Raw genomic sequence first — 18,275 nt, 5'->3', positions numbered from 1 at the left:
AAAAGGGATCGGTCTCTCAATAAATATTTTTATTGGAAAACCGGTCGTGACAGAACTACCTCCACCGCCATCGTGCGGGAGGCCCGAGTCTCCGGCACCGTCACGGTCGCTGTCCGGACGCAACAGCAGGGCATACCAGGCCACCCCTAGCCCGGCGAGACCCAAATCGGGCACGTAAAGCCCCGCCGGCCACGCTGCAGCAGGGCGGCACCTGCGCCGCCAGTGTGACGCCCCCGATTCAATTGTACACTAATCATACACGCAAACGTGTACGATCAAGATCAGGGACTCACAGGAAGATATCACAACACAACTCTAAAAATAAAATAAGTCATACAAGCATCATAATACAAGCCAGGGGCCTCGAGAGCTCGAATACAAGTGCTCGATCATAGACGAGTCAGCGAAAGCAACAATATCTGAGTACAGACATAAGTTAAACAAGTTTGCCTTAAGAAGGCTAGCACAAACTAGGATACAGATCGAAAGAGGCGCAGACCTCCTGCCTGGGATCCTCCTAAACTACTCCTGGTCGTCAGCGGTGGCCTGCACGTAGTACTAGGCACCTCCGGTGTAGTAGGAGTCGTCGTCGACGGTGGCGTCTGGCTCTTGGGCTCCAGCATCTGGTTGCGACAACCAGGTAGAATGCAAAGGGGGAAAAGAGGGAGAAAAGCAACCGTGAGTACTCATCCAAATTACTCGCAAGCAAGGATCTACACTACATATGCATGGGTATCTGTGTAAAGGGGCAATATCGGTGGACTGAACTGCGGAATGCCAGAATAAGAGGGGGATAGCTAGTCCTGTCGAAGACTACGCTTCTGGCAGCCTCCATCTTGCAGCATGTAGAAGAGAGTAGATGGTAAGTTCACCAAGTATCATCGCATAGCATAATCCTACCCGGCGATCCTCTCCTCGTCGCCCTGTGTGAGAGCGATCACTGGGTTATATCTGGCACTTGGAAGGGTGTGTTTTATTAAGTATCTGGTTCTAGTTGTCATAAGATCAAGGTACAACTCCAAGTCGTCCTGTTACGAAGATCACGGCTATTCGAATAGATAAACTTCCCTGCAGGGGTGCACCACATTACCCAACACGCTCGATCCCCTTTGGCCGGACACACTTTCCTGGGTCATACCCGGCCTCGGAAGATCAACACGTCGCAGCCCTACCTAGGCACAACAGAGAGGTCAGCACGCCGGTCTAAATCCTATGTGCGCAGGGTGATACGTCTCCAACGTATCTATAATTTATGAAGTATTCATGCTATTATATTATTCATCTTGGATGTTTTATGGGCTTTACTATACACTTTTATATTATTTTTGGGACTAACCTATTAACCCAGAGCCCAGTGTCAGTTCCTGTTTTTTTCCCTTGTTTTAGTGTTTCACAGAAAAGGAATATCAAACATAGTCCAAACGGAATGAAACCTTCGGGAAAGTTATTTTTGGAAAGAAAGCAATCCGGGAGACTTGGAGTGCACGTCAGAGGATCAACGAGGAAGGCACGAGGCAGGGGGGTGCGCCCACCCCCCTGGGCGCGCCCTCCACCCTCGTGGCTCCCCTGACGTATTTCTTCCTCCTATATATACCAATATACCCTAAAACCATCGGGGAACAGAATAGATCGGGAGTTTCACCGCCGCAAGCCTCTATAGCCACCAAAAACCAATCGGGACCCTGTTCCGGCACCCTGCCGGAGGGGGGAACCTTCACCGGTGGCCATCTTCATCATCCCGGCGCTCTCCATGACGAGGAGGGAGTAGTTCACCCTCGGGGCTGAGGGTATGTACCAGTAGCTATGTGTTTGATCTCTCTCTCTCTCTCGTGTTCATGATTTGGCATGATCTTGATGTATCGCGAGCTTTGCTATTATAGTTGGATCTTATGGTGTTTCTCCCCCTCTACTCTCTTGTAATGGATTGAGTTTTCCCTTTGAAGTTATCTTATAGGATTGAGTCTTTAATGATTTGAGAACACTTGATGTATGTCTTGCGTGGGATAACCGTGGTGACAATGGGTTATTCTATTGATTCACTTGATGTATGTTTTGGTGATCAACTTGCGGGTTCCGCCCATGAGCCTATGCATAGGGGTTGGCACACGTTTTCGTCTTGACTCTCCGGTAGAAACTTTGGGGCGCCCTTTGAGGTTCTATGTGTTGGTTGAATAGATGAATCTGAGATTGTGTGATGCATATCGTATAATCATACCCACGGATACTTGAGGTGATATTGGAGTATCTAGGTGACATTAGGGTTTTGGTTGATGTGTGTCTTAAGGTGTTATTTTACTACGAACTCTAGGGCTGTTTGTGACACTTATAGGAATAGCCCAATGGATTGATCGGAAAGAATAACTTTGAGGTGGTTTCGTACCCTACCATAATCTCTTTGTTTGTTCTCCGCTATTAGTGACTTTGGAGTGACTCTTTGTCGCATGTTGAGGGATAGTTATATGATCCAATTATGTTATTATTGTTGAGAGAACTTGCACTAGTGAAAGTATCACTACAAAAAAATACACTTCCGTGATGATACGTGTTTGTCACAGTAGGTCATGTTTTTTGTCATGCATGTACATCCATGACAATTTTATGACAGAATCAAGATAGTTATACCTGTGTTGTCGTTCAAGTGTTCCATGACATTACCAAAATTATCATCACGGAAGTGTGCACTTCCATGACGATAAATCGTGCGTCACAGAAGTGCTTTCGTCAAGGGTGACCGACACGTGGCATCCACCGTAACGGAACGCCGTTAAGCTATCGGGTCGGGTTTTGGATCCGATAACCCGTTAACAGCCCCAACCAATGGGGATTTTCCACGTGTAAAATCATCATTGGCTGGAGGAAACACGTGTCGGCTCATCGTTGGGACAGATGTCATCCACTCATTGGACAGAAGGCGCCTATGATACGTCGACACGTGGCACGGCCCAACAGAGGCCCATTCCTGTGAAAAGGTCGGCCCATTTGACTTGGTCAAAAGGTGGCGGGCCGGCCCATGGAAAGCCTGTTAACGGCCTGTTCGCATATAGCCCATTTACAACCCGCTAACCCAAGGCCCGTTACGCCCTATCCGAATTAGGCCCAGTAGCGTCATCTGGACCATCCAATATGATTCCAGCCCGTTTTCACTTCTGGCCCATGTATGGCCCATGACGTCTTTCGGCCCATATGAGGCCCTATGTAACTCTTGGCCTATTAACGGCCCGTGGTGAAACTGGCCCGTAATGAACAGTGTATCACTTTACACCCATTAACGGCCCGTGGTGAAACTGGCCCGTAATGAACAGTGTATCACTTTATACCCATTAACGGCCCATTATTCCGTTGGGCCGTTTCCAGCCCATGTTATCTTTCGGCCTTCTCAGAACCCATTTATTCTTGGGCTCGTTTCCAGCATTCGTTTACTTATGGCTCGTTACTGTAATTTTCTGCTTGTGGGCCAAATTCAGCCCGTGGTTACAGTCGGCCCGTTTGTGGTCCGTTAATACGTTGGGCCGTTTTCCTAGCATCATCAAATACGGCCTATTAACGATGGCCTGTTATGGTCGGCCCATGAACGGACGATTCCAACTCTAGCCCGTTTACGGCCATAATGCGGTCTGTTTGGCCCATGTTTGGCCAATCGATCATACGGCCCGTATAAGGCCCATTGATGATACGACCCGCAGAAGGCCCATTGTTTCTACGGCCTGCAGAAGGCCCATTGTTTCTACGGCCCGTAGAAGGCCCACTGTTTCTACGGCCAGTAGGAGGCCCAGTGTCACTACAGTAAATATTAGCCCATGGTTATTGTGGCCTAGTTTTAAATAGGGTTTTTATCAGTTTTGCCATTGGCTGTCTAACGCTACTCAGTTTTGCCACTAAATGTTTTCACTAATAAAAAATGCCATTGTTCCGTTAGACACAAACTCAGAAATACCATTTTTCATCGTTACCGTCTGGTCAATGCATGTTGACTGGAGGTAGATGACGAAACTACCCCTGTCCCATTTGTAAGGGGCGCATGAGAAAAAGATAATTAAATTTGGGAGGATGGGGGATCGAACCGGAGACCACAGGCTGCACAACGCGCGAGCTAACCAACTGACCCAGGGAAGCGCTTTGTTTTGTTAGGAGATATATGTTTCATATACAGATATCCGAACCTAACTAAACAGAACCCTTATCTAATCTTTTACCCGATCTGTTCGTGGCAGTTTCCCCAGCCGGAACCAAATATCCCCAGCCACCGCCGCCGCCTGCCAAACTCCTCAGCTGGCACCGCCGGTCGCCGGGCTGCCCGCCCAGCTCCGGCGCGCCCCCACTCGCCGCAGCTGCGGCGCCTCCCGCCGAGTGCCGCCACCCACCGCAGCTTCGACTCTTCCTCCCGCCGGGCACCGCCACCGGAGGCAAGCAGCTCCGGCGCTTCTCCTGCCATACTCCGCAGCTCCTCCCGAGTCTTGAAGTGCAGTTGTTCCACGGCAATGGCGATGAACAGCAGGACCGAATCGGAGGGTTGCCTCGGCCACAGGACGCCCCAGCATGACATAGGCTCTGAAATTCCTGCATTGTGAGTGTACTAATTCTCAGTGTGGGTGTGTGGTTCAATAGAACTTGTAGAGGTCGAAATTTGTACGTATAATATGTAGTAGCTGACTTTGCCTTACTGATAATCGCGTGCAATTTGGTACTTGTGTTCCTGATGGTCAGGATGGATGCAGATACTGCTTGTATGCTAACAGTTAGGATGGAAACAAGCCGTGATAATAGCGATGGTCTCAAGCGATATGTTGGCGGCTTTGATTTTCATCTACTCGTAAAACCTAGTATCACACACAAAACATTGCTGCACAAACTGTGTGATACCTATCCATGGGGGTGGCGTGATTACGTTGAGTTGAAGTACTATGACAGGGAGCAGAATAAATGGGTTGCTGTTGTATGTGATGATGATGCAGTCTTGATGTTTGGAAAACATCAAGATTCAAAGAAAATATCTATGCAAATTGAGGTTCTTCAAAAATCCCAAATTCCTAGCACACCTAGCCATAATCCACCTACACAACCTTGTTACAGTGAGAGTCAACATACAGGGAGTCAGGCAGTTGATGTTGATACAGTCAACATACAGGGAGTCAGGCAGTCTAATAGTGTTGACGATGCTAATAGAGACATAACCGATGATGCTATACCTGATGATGCTATTCTCTCGGATAATGATGATGAGCGGCAGTATCTAGACTTAGTCAAGAAGTCTACCAAAGAAGATGATTCAGCAGATATGGAAGAGGAAGATAATCCTCCAGCATATGAATCCACTGACACTGAAGAGGAAGAAGAGAATAGAGACATGGGTTTAGTTGATGAAGAGGAAGAGGAGGAGGAGGACAGACCTGTTGTAGTATATAACAAGGAGAATCCATTATTTGAAGAAGGCTCGGTATTCCCCTCTTTGTTGGACTGCAAGAATGCACTTTCTACTTTTGCAATTAAACGTGAATTTGACTATACAGTCGAAAAGAGTGATTCTAAGAGGTTGAGAGCAAGTTGTGCATATAAGAGGTGTAAGTGGAGAATTCATGGCTCTTATATGAGGAATAGCACAATATTTCAGGTATAACTTGCTAACATCTAATTGATTTGTTTATTGTACCCTTTATTTTGTGGAACTGGTAACTATACAAATGTGGCAAGTTTAACATACTAGCAACATACTAACTGATTTTGTTGTTTCCTACAGATCAAGGTGTGTCCTTTCTCTCATACAAGCCCAACTATGCTGAGAAGTGAGAAGTTCAAGCCGGCAAAGAGCAGGTGGGTTGCTGATGTTGTGCTGGAGTGGGTGAGAAAGAACCCATATATTGGCCCTACTGCTCTTCAAGAGAAGATCCATGAGAAGTACCACTTCACGATGCCATACATGCGTGTATCTCGTGGTAAGGACAAAGCAATGGATATGATTAGTGGAAAATGGGAAGATAGCTTCCATCGTCTCTATAGTTTCAAGGCTGAGGTGGAGAAGTGTTCTCCTGGTAGTGTAGTGGAAATAGACAAAGAAACTGTGCAGTACAAGATCAAAGGAAAAGCGAGGGAGAAGGAATGCTTTAGGAGGGTGTTTGTTTCATTCAAGGCATGTTGGCAAGGCTTTTTAAATGGATGTCGACCATACTTGGCCGTAGACTCAACTGCACTAAATGGGAGATTCAAAGGGCAACTAGCTTCTGCTTGTGCCATTGATGGCCGTAATTGGCTTTACCCAGTTGCATATGGGGTGCTAGAGACAGAATCATCTGAAAGTTGGGCTTGGTTTGTTCAAAATCTGCGTGGGTTATTGGGCATCCTGAAGGACTAGTCATACACACTGACGCTTGCAAAGGTTTAGAGACAGCAGTAGAACAAGTGTGGCCTGGAGTGGAGCATAGGGAGTGTATGAGGCATCTTGCTGCAAATTTTTGAAAAAAATTCAAGGGCAAGGTCTATGATGATAATATTTGGGCTGCAAGCTTAACTTTCAGCTCTAGAAAGCACAACTGGCATATGAACAGATCCTTGCTAAGAAGAGTGTCCAAAAATATATGGCTGAACACCACACAAAGATATGGTATAGAAGCAAGTTCAATGAAATATGCAAGGTTGACTATGTCAATAACAACCTCGTAGAGTCATTTAATAGCAAAGTCAGAAAAGTTAAGTCTCTTCTTATTGTCGACATGTTGGACAAGATTAGGCAGATGATAATGGAGAAGTTTGATCTGCGGATGAGGATAGCATTAGAAAAATGTCTTGGCCATCTCATAATACCAAGTGTGATAAAGGCACTGCATGCCAAATCCAAAGGTAAATATCTTGTACTCTTTCAATTGATTAATTTCATAACAACTCAATTCAATAATTAATGTTTTGTGTTCTTTTCAGGGCTGAAGATGATGGTAATTAGACGCAGTGATGTTGAGGCAGAAATTACTACAGTGGACAAAGAGAATAGGGAATGGAGGTACCCTGTTGACATCGCAAAGGAAACATGTAGCTGCAGGCAATGGCAGGTCAAGGGTTTGCCATGTATCCATGCCATGTACTTTATTACTTCACTACGAGGTCCAGTATCATAAATTGAACCATATGTACATGAGTTCTACTCCGTTGCAAAATTTAAGGCTGCGTATGCGGACAACATACCTGCAATGGTAGGCAAGCAACAATGGGGCATTGTTGACCCTGGCTTCAAACTACATGCTCCAGTGTTGAGGAGGCCAAAAGGCCGACCAAGGAAGACTAGAATTAGATCTAGTGCTGAAGGTGCTGGCGTGGGCGCTAGGAAAAGGAAGTGCAAGCGATGCGGAGGCTTCGGGCACATTGCCAGATTGTGCACAAATCTAGTTGACCCAACATTTGGAGAAGACGAGGCTGACCTCCAAGCTAGGGAAGCCCCTTTTATGGCAGGAGAAGGCGACCCTGGACTATCAATGGTTGCAAGTTCTGCTAGGTAACATCAAAAGAACATGTGCTTTTCTATATGTATTTTCAACATCTATTTTCATTCTTTTTTGCAACATGACTAACTTCTGTACAGCTCAAAGAAAAGTGTGAAGAAAACAAGTGTGAAGAACACTAGGAAAAGGAAGGGCATGCAAAATGAAGTTTGTACCACAACCGATGGACCTGCAAGTGGATTTGTTTCGTCTCCCATGCATATTCGGATTGCAAATGCGGAACCACCAGACAGTCCTGCTAAAAACACAAGAAGCAAAAAGAAGCTACATATGTGAAGTTTGTGTGATCGTGACCTTTTGCTTGTGAACCTGGACATGTTTCCTTTCAACCTTATGCATGTTTGAGAATTTGGACCTTTATATTTCGACCAACAAGTGGCTGTTATTGAACCTTATTTATGTTTGTGAACCTAATTTGTGTGTGCTGAAAAAACAACAAGTTGATATTTTGAATCTTATTTATGTCTGTGAACCACTTTGTGTTTGTGTCGTTTTCAGAAAAATGGGCAGCAACCATGCTGAAATTTTCAGAGAAATATAGAATACCATGTGATCGTGCTGTCATATGTGTTGTTTCTGTCAATTAGTGTGTGGCCATCAAAAAATTTGGGCGTGGCGGTCTGCCTCATTTGTTTATGTCTACTAGTACCAGACAGTTTCTTCTAGCCGGCCAGCCGCTCGTGCAGATCTGTTGTCCATACGAACTTTCAAACCGAAGTTCAACTATCTAGCAACAGGAAAATATACGAGACGTTGCTGTGTTGGAATATTATTCCATATAACATATAATGGATATATCTCCTTTTGCGTCATAACATCTCCTTAGCTCAGTTGGTTTGCTCGCTCCTCACTGGAGGTTGTGGTCTTGGGTTCGAAACCCCAAGATGACAATTTTTATTCTATTTTCATGCGCCCCTTACAAATGGTCCCACAAGTCAACACAGAGAGACAGGGGGTTCATAAACGGGATAGGGGTATTTTTGTCATCTACCTCCAGTCAACGTGCATTGACCAGACGGTAACGGTGAAAAATGGCATTTTTGAGTTTGTGTCTAATGGAACAGTGGCATTTGATTAGTGAAAACATTTAGTGGCAAAACTGAGTAGCGTTAGACAACTGATGGCAAAACTGATAAAAACCCTTTTAAAAAAATAGGTTATTGCAGCCACTAGCTAACCGCGGAAAAAGAACTGCAATGGCTACAAGCAAACAAATAAACAAGACAACAAGGAATTAAATAAGCAAGCAACTAACGCTAGGCTATCACGGCTATTACACATATTACATCCACTGGGCATCAAAGTTTGCCACCAGTGCAAATATAGGGAACAAAGCAGCATATCATATACACTGGTTGTCAAAGTTGGCGACCAGCGCAAATAAACGCCGTAGCAAAACAAATCCAGAACTGAAACCACTTCAGAAGATCTCAAGAAACAATATCCTGGGTACCCATAATGCTGGCAAGATGCTTAGCAAGCTTATTAACTTTCTCTTGTTTGGCGCTTAAATCCTCCAGCGCTTGCTGTTGCACCAGAAAATATGCATCTGAATTCTGCAGGGACTTCCTCAGTCCTTCAGCTTCCTGTCGCAGCACATCTGATCGATGTCTTTCAACTTGAAGTTGAGACTCAAGAAGACGAACTGATTCAGGCAGCGAGTTCGAAGAGCTTGTGCCAGCAGTAGTGGCCAGTAACTCGAACACTACATCAAGACAGGACTTTTGGGTTCCCTCACTGTCGTCAAGATAGTTTTTATCAGCTTTCTTGGAGACCAACAGGGATGTCTCACTATCTTGAACCTTATCTGCATTACTTCCTTTACCATTGGATAACGCGGTACTGTTCTCCAATATTTTGTCCGCATTCTAAAAGAGAAACAAGCAGACACATCACATGTTTACCATGTTGTATATGAAACTCATTTTGGTAAATGAGTTCAGTAGTAAAGTGGACAGGATAACAGCATGAAACAAACATATATCTATGTACCATGGTCACTTTATGGTCTATATCATTCTAGTTTTGTTGCCAAATCAAGATAGAGACACAGTTCAAATAATATTTGTTCAAGACAAAGCAGAATAGACAGAATATAAGTGTGGGTAACTATAGAGCAATAACAACACTTGTAATGTGCATGACATGAGAACATAACTGTTTATTCAATTGAAACTGAAATCAACATAGAGCAGGTTACAACAGCAAACCAGTTAAAGAAACAGGTTTAAAACATACCTGTTGCGCCATTGGAGTTTCAATTCCATCCTTCAAATTTGAAAATAGTTGGTATGAGTAAATACAGTAATGTAAGAGCAAAGGAGTATGAACCATAGCTACAGAACCTGACCTGAGAACAAATCTTCTTCTCCTTTCAGCGTTGAGTTGGGATTCGGAGTGGTGGTCCTCGTGCTTTGGGCACTGCAGTTCCCTTACTAACTGCTTGTGTTTGAGTGCTCTGTGGTGGAGATGGTGCTGTGTCAACTGGAACTGGGTTACTATCTGCCGGGGTTGGGGTTAGAAGGGGTGTAGCTAGTTCTCTGTCCAACTGGGTAGGGGTACAATCTGCGAGAGTCTGGGTTATGTGTGGTGGATCTGGTCCTTGGGCAAGTACAACCGTGGTTCTATCTGCATCAACTGGTAGCACTATCTTTTCTGAAGACCGTGTTGTTACTCCCTTAGATACTTCCATCACGCTCTCCAATTCAAATGGCTGATAAACAAGAAAAGTAATTGAAAGTATAGACATTGTATGATAGACAGGTGCAATGGACAGTGGGGAATAAAAGAGGGCATGAAATAATTCATATTTATGTTGTCTAACCAAACAGGATAGCATGACACAATTTCACATATATGATGGCTAACTAAACAGGATAGCATGACACAATTTCACATTATGATGGCTAACTAAAAAATATGGAAAGACATAGTTCAAAATATGAGACTATGTAAACAGGATGACATGACATAACTATATAATGTGTTTATTAAATAGGTTGGCATGCCATAATTCACATACATTCACGGATAGAATGCCATAATTCAAAATATGATGACTGTAAACACTAAACAGGATGAGATGATATAACTATATGATGTCTTTATTAAATGGGTTGCCATGCCATAATTCAGATAGATGATGTGTATGTACTATGTAAACATGATGGCATGATATAATTCAAATATATGATTTATATAGTAAGCAAGTAAGCAGATGACAATCCATATATGGTGTAAAAACTAAGCAATGCAAGACAACATGCATGACATGGGTAATATAACCCTGCCAAGTTTGAGCATAGACCTCAGGGGGGAAATAGGACTGGTCATCAGTCTCTGAATCCTCCTCTGAGGAGCTCTCTGTAACCAGCAAGATGTCTGCTTCAGCAGGTAGCATTGTCTGCTCTGAATACCTTGTTTTCACTCCAGATACTTCCATCACCGCTTCAAATGGCTGATGCACAGGAAGAGTAGTTGAATATACAAACGTTGTCGACAAATGGAACACGTAATACAAAAAAACGATAGCATGATATAATTCACATACATGATGATTGGCTAAACAGCATGACATTGCATAATTCACATATATAATGCCTTTGCAACAAGATAGCATTGTATAATTCACATATATAATGTCTTGCAACAAGATGGCAATGCATAATTCACATATATGGTAATTAGACACTGAACAGGTGGCATTCACACAAAGCATGTCTAAACTAATAAAATGACATAGCAATGCGAGACACCATACGCACGATATGAGCAACATAACCCTGCCAAGTTAGAGCATACACCTCGGGGGGGAATAGGACTGGTCATCTGTCTCTGAATCCTCCTCTGAGGAGCTATTCATAACCAGCGAGATATGCGCTTCGTCAGATAGCATAGTCTGCTCTGAAGACCTTGTTTTCACTCCAGAATTTGCCATCACCGTGTCAAATGGCTGATGCACACGAAGAGCAGTTGAATGTACTAACATTGTTGACAAATGTAATATGTAACGGAAAAAAAGGATGGCCTGATATAATTTACATATAAGATGACTGGCTAAGCAGGATGGCATTGCAAAATTCACATATATGATGCCTGGCTAAACAAGATGGCGTTGCATAATTCACATAAACGATGAATAAACTAAACAGATGGCATTCGCACAAAGGATGTCTAAACTAAGCAGATGACATATTTGATGTATAAAGTAAGCAATGCAAGACACCATATGCATGATATAACCAACATCAGCATGCCAAGTTAGAGCGAAGACCTCAGGGGGTAAATAGGAGTTGTCTTCTCCTTCTGAATCCCCCTCGGAACAGATATCTTCCTCTCAATTACAATCCGAAATGCGTGGAGGGGGGCTGCCTTTGCACCTACCATGGAGCGACGTCTGCATGAAACTTTATTGCCACGCAAGGCTCGTCTCTTTTGCTCTACATGTTCAGTTCCATTGTTTACAATAACTATCATGCATAGGAATAAAACATAGTGAGATTATGTAAGGAGTGCATGCAGAAATCCAGAGTGATGGTAGCAACCTGTGGATAGACCCAAAACCAATAATAGCAGGCAGATAATGGCTTCAGTTAAAAAATACAGATAATGGCTTCTTTACTGTTTGTTTCCCACCCAACATGAAACTCATAGTAGACACCGGAGATTAACCAGATAGTAGATAGATACTATTGATAGCGGCCCCGATATGTACCCCACAACCATTTAAAAACTCAAGTTTGACCATTAGTTTGGAGCTGACTCAGAGTCTAATCGGTGAACAGGACGATAAAGTAGCATGTAATATTAAGCGATGCATAACGTAAGCAGACACGAAAGAGTGCGACCTCTCTTGCGGACCCGTGTAGTCCTCGAGGTCATCTGCTCGGTTGATGATGGTAATGCAGTTTTCATGGCTGCCAGGGGCGGGGAAGAAGATCTGAGGCAGCGAAAGATAGTCTGGAGGCTGGATCCCTGCTGTGCTGGACCCTTCTGTCATTGGAGCAGCTGAGCTGGGGTGGACGACGACGTAGCAGGAGCGGGACAAACCACGCAAGGTTTTCTTTGACAACTATCTGTAAGAGAAGTAATTCTGTAAGGGCTCGTTTGAATTGGAGGATTCCAACAATGCAGGGATAGGAAATAGACAGGAATAGGATAGGAATGCACGTGCAAAACAGAGAATTTAAAAACCCAGGATTTCTGCCAATCTGGGTGTTTGATTCACAACAATTGGAAGATCACAGGATGCAAAGAAGCATGGTGAGATTAAGTCAAACCACAAGAAAATGTACGGTTATAATGCTATTATGCTACTATCTCTTAGTCTTGTGCTTCATGAATAGGAATTTGAAAAGGAGGACAAGTGAAAATTAAAATTCCTACGTTTTTTCTTTCAAGGAGACACTAAAGGAACAAATTCGTGTGCTCAGTGGACAATATATATAACATGTAGAGTAAAAAAGAGATGCAACAAGTGTACAACCTCTTTGGCGAAGCCATGTCGATCTCAGCGTGATTGGGTTGGCCGGTGAGGATGCTCCGGCTGACTTTGCTGTCGGAGGAGGGGAAGAAGATCTTAGGCGTCTGGAGATGGAGCCCGAGGTACTGCTCAGCTGTGATGGAGGGTTTCGTCGTTGGAGCAGCTCCGGTGAGTTGTACGACGCCGAGGCTGAAGCAGGACAAGAGAGACAACGAACAACGTTAACCTGAGTGGAATTCTAATAGCATCTCCAATACATGACGTAAAATACATAACCACAAAGTGCTAGATGTAAAATACATCAGCCGCTCATCTCTGAACTTAACTGTCGAAACTGAACTTAACTGTCGAAACTGAACATAACTGTCGAAACTGAACTTAACTGTTGAAACTGAATTTTGCTGTCAAAACTGAATTTTGCCGTCGAAACTGAACACACTAGCAAGGTGAGGCTACACGTCGGTCGACTGACTTTTTCATCTCTAGTCAGTCGATTTTGCAGCCGTTGGATACGAAATCAAGGGCCTGCGGTTCATCTTCAACCTCCACCCCCCTGAGCCGCCAGCCACCACCGGCCAAACAGCAGCCCCCCACTGCCCGCGGTCGGCGGTGCGCCGCCCCGCCCGCCCCAAAAACACTCCCCACCGCCGGTCCCCCGCCGCCCCGGCCATCCCTCTAGGCCCCCCTCGTGCCGAGCTTTTTCTCCGGCAATCCCCACGCCACCGCCCCGCCAACGCCCCGCCACCGCCGGCGACCACCGCCCCCATCCTGAACCCTAAGATAGATAGTGGGGTACCTCTCCGGCGAGCCCCCTCCCCGCTGCGGCTGGTTCTTCCTTCACCCCGGCGAGCCCCCCCCCTGAAAATCGACTGACCCAAAAGTTGATTCAGTCGACTGAAGTGTAGCTAAATCGGAGCAGCATCGCAAGCAAGAGCAAGAGCAAGAGCGAGAGCAGCAGCGCGAGCAAGAGCAATAGCAAGAGCAGACCAGGCAGGGGACCGAGAGCAAGAGCAGAGCAGCAGCGCGAGCGAGAGCTAAAGCAGTAGCAGCTCCTACTGATGTGGACGTCACCGCCGAGGGAGCGACGCCGTGGAGGAAGTGGCCGGCGATGCCGCCATGGATGGAGCCGCGCCGTGTCGGCTCGGGATTGAGTGCCGGCAGCACCGTGAGATCGAATCAAGAAGAAAATGCGGCGAGTAGTGTACAACCTCTTTGGTTGCGCCGATTAGGCCGCAGCTTCATCCGAGGAAACGGTGATGATGATGCTCTTCCGGTGGTGCAGGTGAAGACGGCGGTGTGGGAATGGAGGTGGCGCGAAAGACGAGGGGAACGTCGGGGCAGCTCCTTGGAAGTGGAGGACGGGGTGGCTGAACCGGCGGGACGATGAGATCGACGACGGATCCTCATCCGGTACGGTGGATGAGGGACGTCGAGGTGTTGCTGTGGACGACGTCGTCGGGGAAGAGGCTCCGGCTGGGTGGCGGATGGAGCAGGGTGTGGGGTTTCGTCGCGGGTTTTCGCGGCCTCGGTGTACGAATGGGTGGGCGGATGGGATGGCAGTGGGGAACCATGGCTTAGAGACGCGCTTGTCCGAAATGTGGGGTAAGTTACGAAAGTACCCCCACCGATTTGAGGCGGTTCTTTCGGTTCAGGGGTACCACACGCATTTCGCGTGTCGGGATTTCACAGGAGGTGGGAGTTTTCGCGCGCGTTGTAATTTCCGAATAGCAAGGCGCGGGCTGAGATGGAGGGAGTTGTCGGAGCACAACGAGACAAAGATATATCTTAAATATTTCGGGCTAACAAGGCGCGGGTTGAAATTTCCGGACAAGCCTAACATGTACTGTACCAAATCAATGCGCACTATAAATTTCATTCAAAACTTTGAATTCATGTTATGTTCAATTAAAATATTTCGCTACGTGTATAATGCATGCAACCTACTACTCAAATGAACGTTTTAGTGCATTCCAAACGTATATACTACCGCTTCAATATGAACTAAATTTGAATTCGTTTCTCTATTTGAATAAGATCTACAGTAATGATTGTTGTGAATTCAAAGCATTTGAATTCGTTTCTCTGTTTTAATAAGATCTACAATCATCATTATTGTCAAGTTAAACCATCGTTTGTGCATTATCTTCACAGCACACCACATGATTAGTCTCGAGTTACATATGAACTATTTGTACTATATGAACTCGAACTAGATTTTTTGAATCCAGTTTATTTTGATTTCAAATCACATTACATTTCTAGCTCTAGCTAGATCTTCATAATCTAAACCATGTCTCATATGTATAATGTGTTTATCACATTATGTATGGTGCCCCGCCCCCTACGCCTACAAGTATTTAGATGTGAGTTGCAAACACCACACATTACCACAAATTCAAATAAAATGTGAGAATGTTCGATATATAGTATTGTTTAGATTGCTCGATATTTAGTTGTAAGCTGCAAACGCCACACATTATCACAAATTAAAATAAAATGTGAGATTGTTTGATGTATAGTATGGTTTAGATTGTTCGGCATTTAGCTGTGAGTTGCAAACGCCATGCATTATCACATTATGGTATAACATGTGCACAACACGTGTATCACCGCTATATTCATGCATGCAATGTTTAAAACACTATGATCTCCTATTCAAATATATGAATCCGCTTTCATATCAAATTATGATCTTTGTTAGTCTCTTACACCCACACAATCCTCTAACCTTTGTAGCTACCACTAACTTTCTCTCGTGCATGCACACGCCCTCCTTGCCCTCCCCCAACCTCGGCATTCTATCCACCGGGCACATTCATTTTTTTTCTTTAGGTCGTTCTCCCAGAGTCTCCACAACTCCTTTCTGACACACACCGATCGATAAACCTCTCCAGCGATGCCTGCCTACAACATACACACACACCTTCAATCTCCTCCTTTATGCGTCCTTGCCTCGTGTCTCTCATACGGCCAGACACACGTGTAAACTCTCGCCCCTCTTTTCATCGATCTCACAACTGCACACTCCTCCCCCTATCTAGCTAGTAGTTGGGCCTCTCGCACCACCTCCTAGCTCCATTCTCTCTATCTATCCGTCTCGCTGGGCCTTATTTTCCTCTAAAAAATGGACGTACACCGACCGATCTCTCGCTATACATATAGCTAGCTAGGTCCTTATAACTCGTTTTTACCCACACGTCAATCGATCTACCTCATTAGTTGTGTCTCCCCCTTCCTCCGACAAACAACAATTGATCTACCGATCTAGTTAGGTTTGCTTACCAAACACATGGTTCCCCTTCATCATCCATGGATGCGTCCCGACAGATCTATCACGCACAGGCACACACAGAAACACATCCCCACTCTTATTGATAACATTGCAGTTCCACCCTCAATTTGTCTAGTAGGCCTCTCCCACCATCTTCGAGAAGCAACTCCATCACCCATCCAACACTCTACCCCTCTCCCTCCCTCTCCCTCCCTCTCTCTCTCCTCTCTCTCTCTGTCCCATCATATTTCCCGTCCTTCAGTTATGTATGGATGTCGACCGATCTCCCTCAAGACATAGCTGGGTCTCTCCTTCTCAACACATATACGAGTCGTTCTACCTCTATAGTTAGGCCTCTGCCTACCCCTCCCCCCACCCCCCTCCCCACACACACACCGATACATCGAGCGCTCTAGTCATGTCTCCCTGCCACACACAAACTTGACATGTGCCCTCTAACGTTCCGGTAGGCCAGTCGCCCTATATCTTTGACTTGCACACACACACAATTTCGATGGCTCTCTTCATCGATCTCGCACCCACCCACTTGATCCTCTCTTCGACTCTATCGATAGCTATGACCCCTCCCTCTCTTCTCGTGGATTGCCCGACCCTCTATGTATGATATGGATAGGCCTCCATTTCACACACATTGCATGCAAAAATTTGTTTGAGATGCCATTGACACATATTCCCACAAATAATTCACGAAATCAACCCCCCACCCCACCCCCACCCCAAAACAAAAAACACTTACGAACGCGGTTTGTATCTCTCACACACACCCACGTAGGTGGGGGACGTGCACGAAGAGAAGAGGTGCATGCACGACGCACGTACTCCCGTCTCTTTCCCAACCACACCCGCGCGGGTACACGGTGGAGCTCATTTCTGTACGAAAAAGGCAGCCCACGTGGTAATTTGGCACGTGTACTGGTTGTCCACTTGGTGGAGGGAGGATCGTCTACCACGGGTGAATAAACAAATTGCGACTTGACGTGTTATGTTAAAAAAAGAGGCAAACCATGTGGGGCCTACCTTAGAGGCAAGGCTCTATACACTGGAGTACTTTTGATGTGTCCCGTCAACTCGCAGAACGAGGAGAAGCTTGCTTAGTACGTTGTCTCCCTCGCCCACGGGCGCGGTGGCTCGCAGGATGAGGTGAAGCTTGCTCCGCCTTACGCCCGCTCCCTCGCCCATGCGCGCAGTGGCTCGCAGGACGAGGAGAAAAAATTACTACTCCCTTCGTTTACTCCTCGTCCCTACTACCTTGGTTATAGAGATTATATCATATTGTTTGGAATATATATGTCCTTTAGTAGATTTCAATATGAACTACTAGTACATACTCCAAACACTGATGTATATAGACGTATTTTATAGTGTAGATTCACTCATTTTGCTTTGTATGTAGCACTCTCCCTCGCCCCTCGACCCTCGCCCACGTGGTGGACGTGCATCAATTCATTCGGTCTCATATAGCCAGAACGATATATACTGCACTACCATTATTGCTCGACTTCCCGAAGAGGCGAAGAGCCAATCGCAAGGTTAATATTTTGGAGATGCCAAGCGCAAGGTTATAGGAGAACGAGTAGTAGGTGCCGCGTCATTTATAAATAAAGTTTTTTTTCTTCAGTGGCACGTACGCAATATGATAGGTTCATGTGGAGAGAAAAGGAAACCGCTCCACTATATACATAGTCAGGACGGGCCAACCTACATGGTTGCTTGCTGGGGTTGCTCTCTTCACACTCTCTCGCACAAAACGAATGTGGCCACATCTCTAACATCCCGGCGGATCACGTCCGCTTGGGGAAGGGGTGGATGCTTAGTGTAGATGCGGTGGCCGTCGCCGACGGCGAAAACCCACTGTCGGCACGTCCCGATCAGGGGTCCCCGCCGTTCTCTCTCACAAAGCCGGTGAGGTTGCCTTCGTCCCTTGCTCACTGCCGCGACGTGGGCAGTTGCCGCCTCCCGCCGCCCTCCTCAAGGTTGAGCTACGTCCCTCAGGTACAACTCCCTTTACAGCCGGCTT

The sequence above is a fragment of the Aegilops tauschii genome, chromosome 3, assembly GCF_002575655.3.
Source record: "Aegilops tauschii subsp. strangulata cultivar AL8/78 chromosome 3, Aet v6.0, whole genome shotgun sequence".
Classification (NCBI taxonomy): domain Eukaryota; kingdom Viridiplantae; phylum Streptophyta; class Magnoliopsida; order Poales; family Poaceae; genus Aegilops; species Aegilops tauschii.
This window is presented reverse-complemented; position numbering follows the sequence as displayed.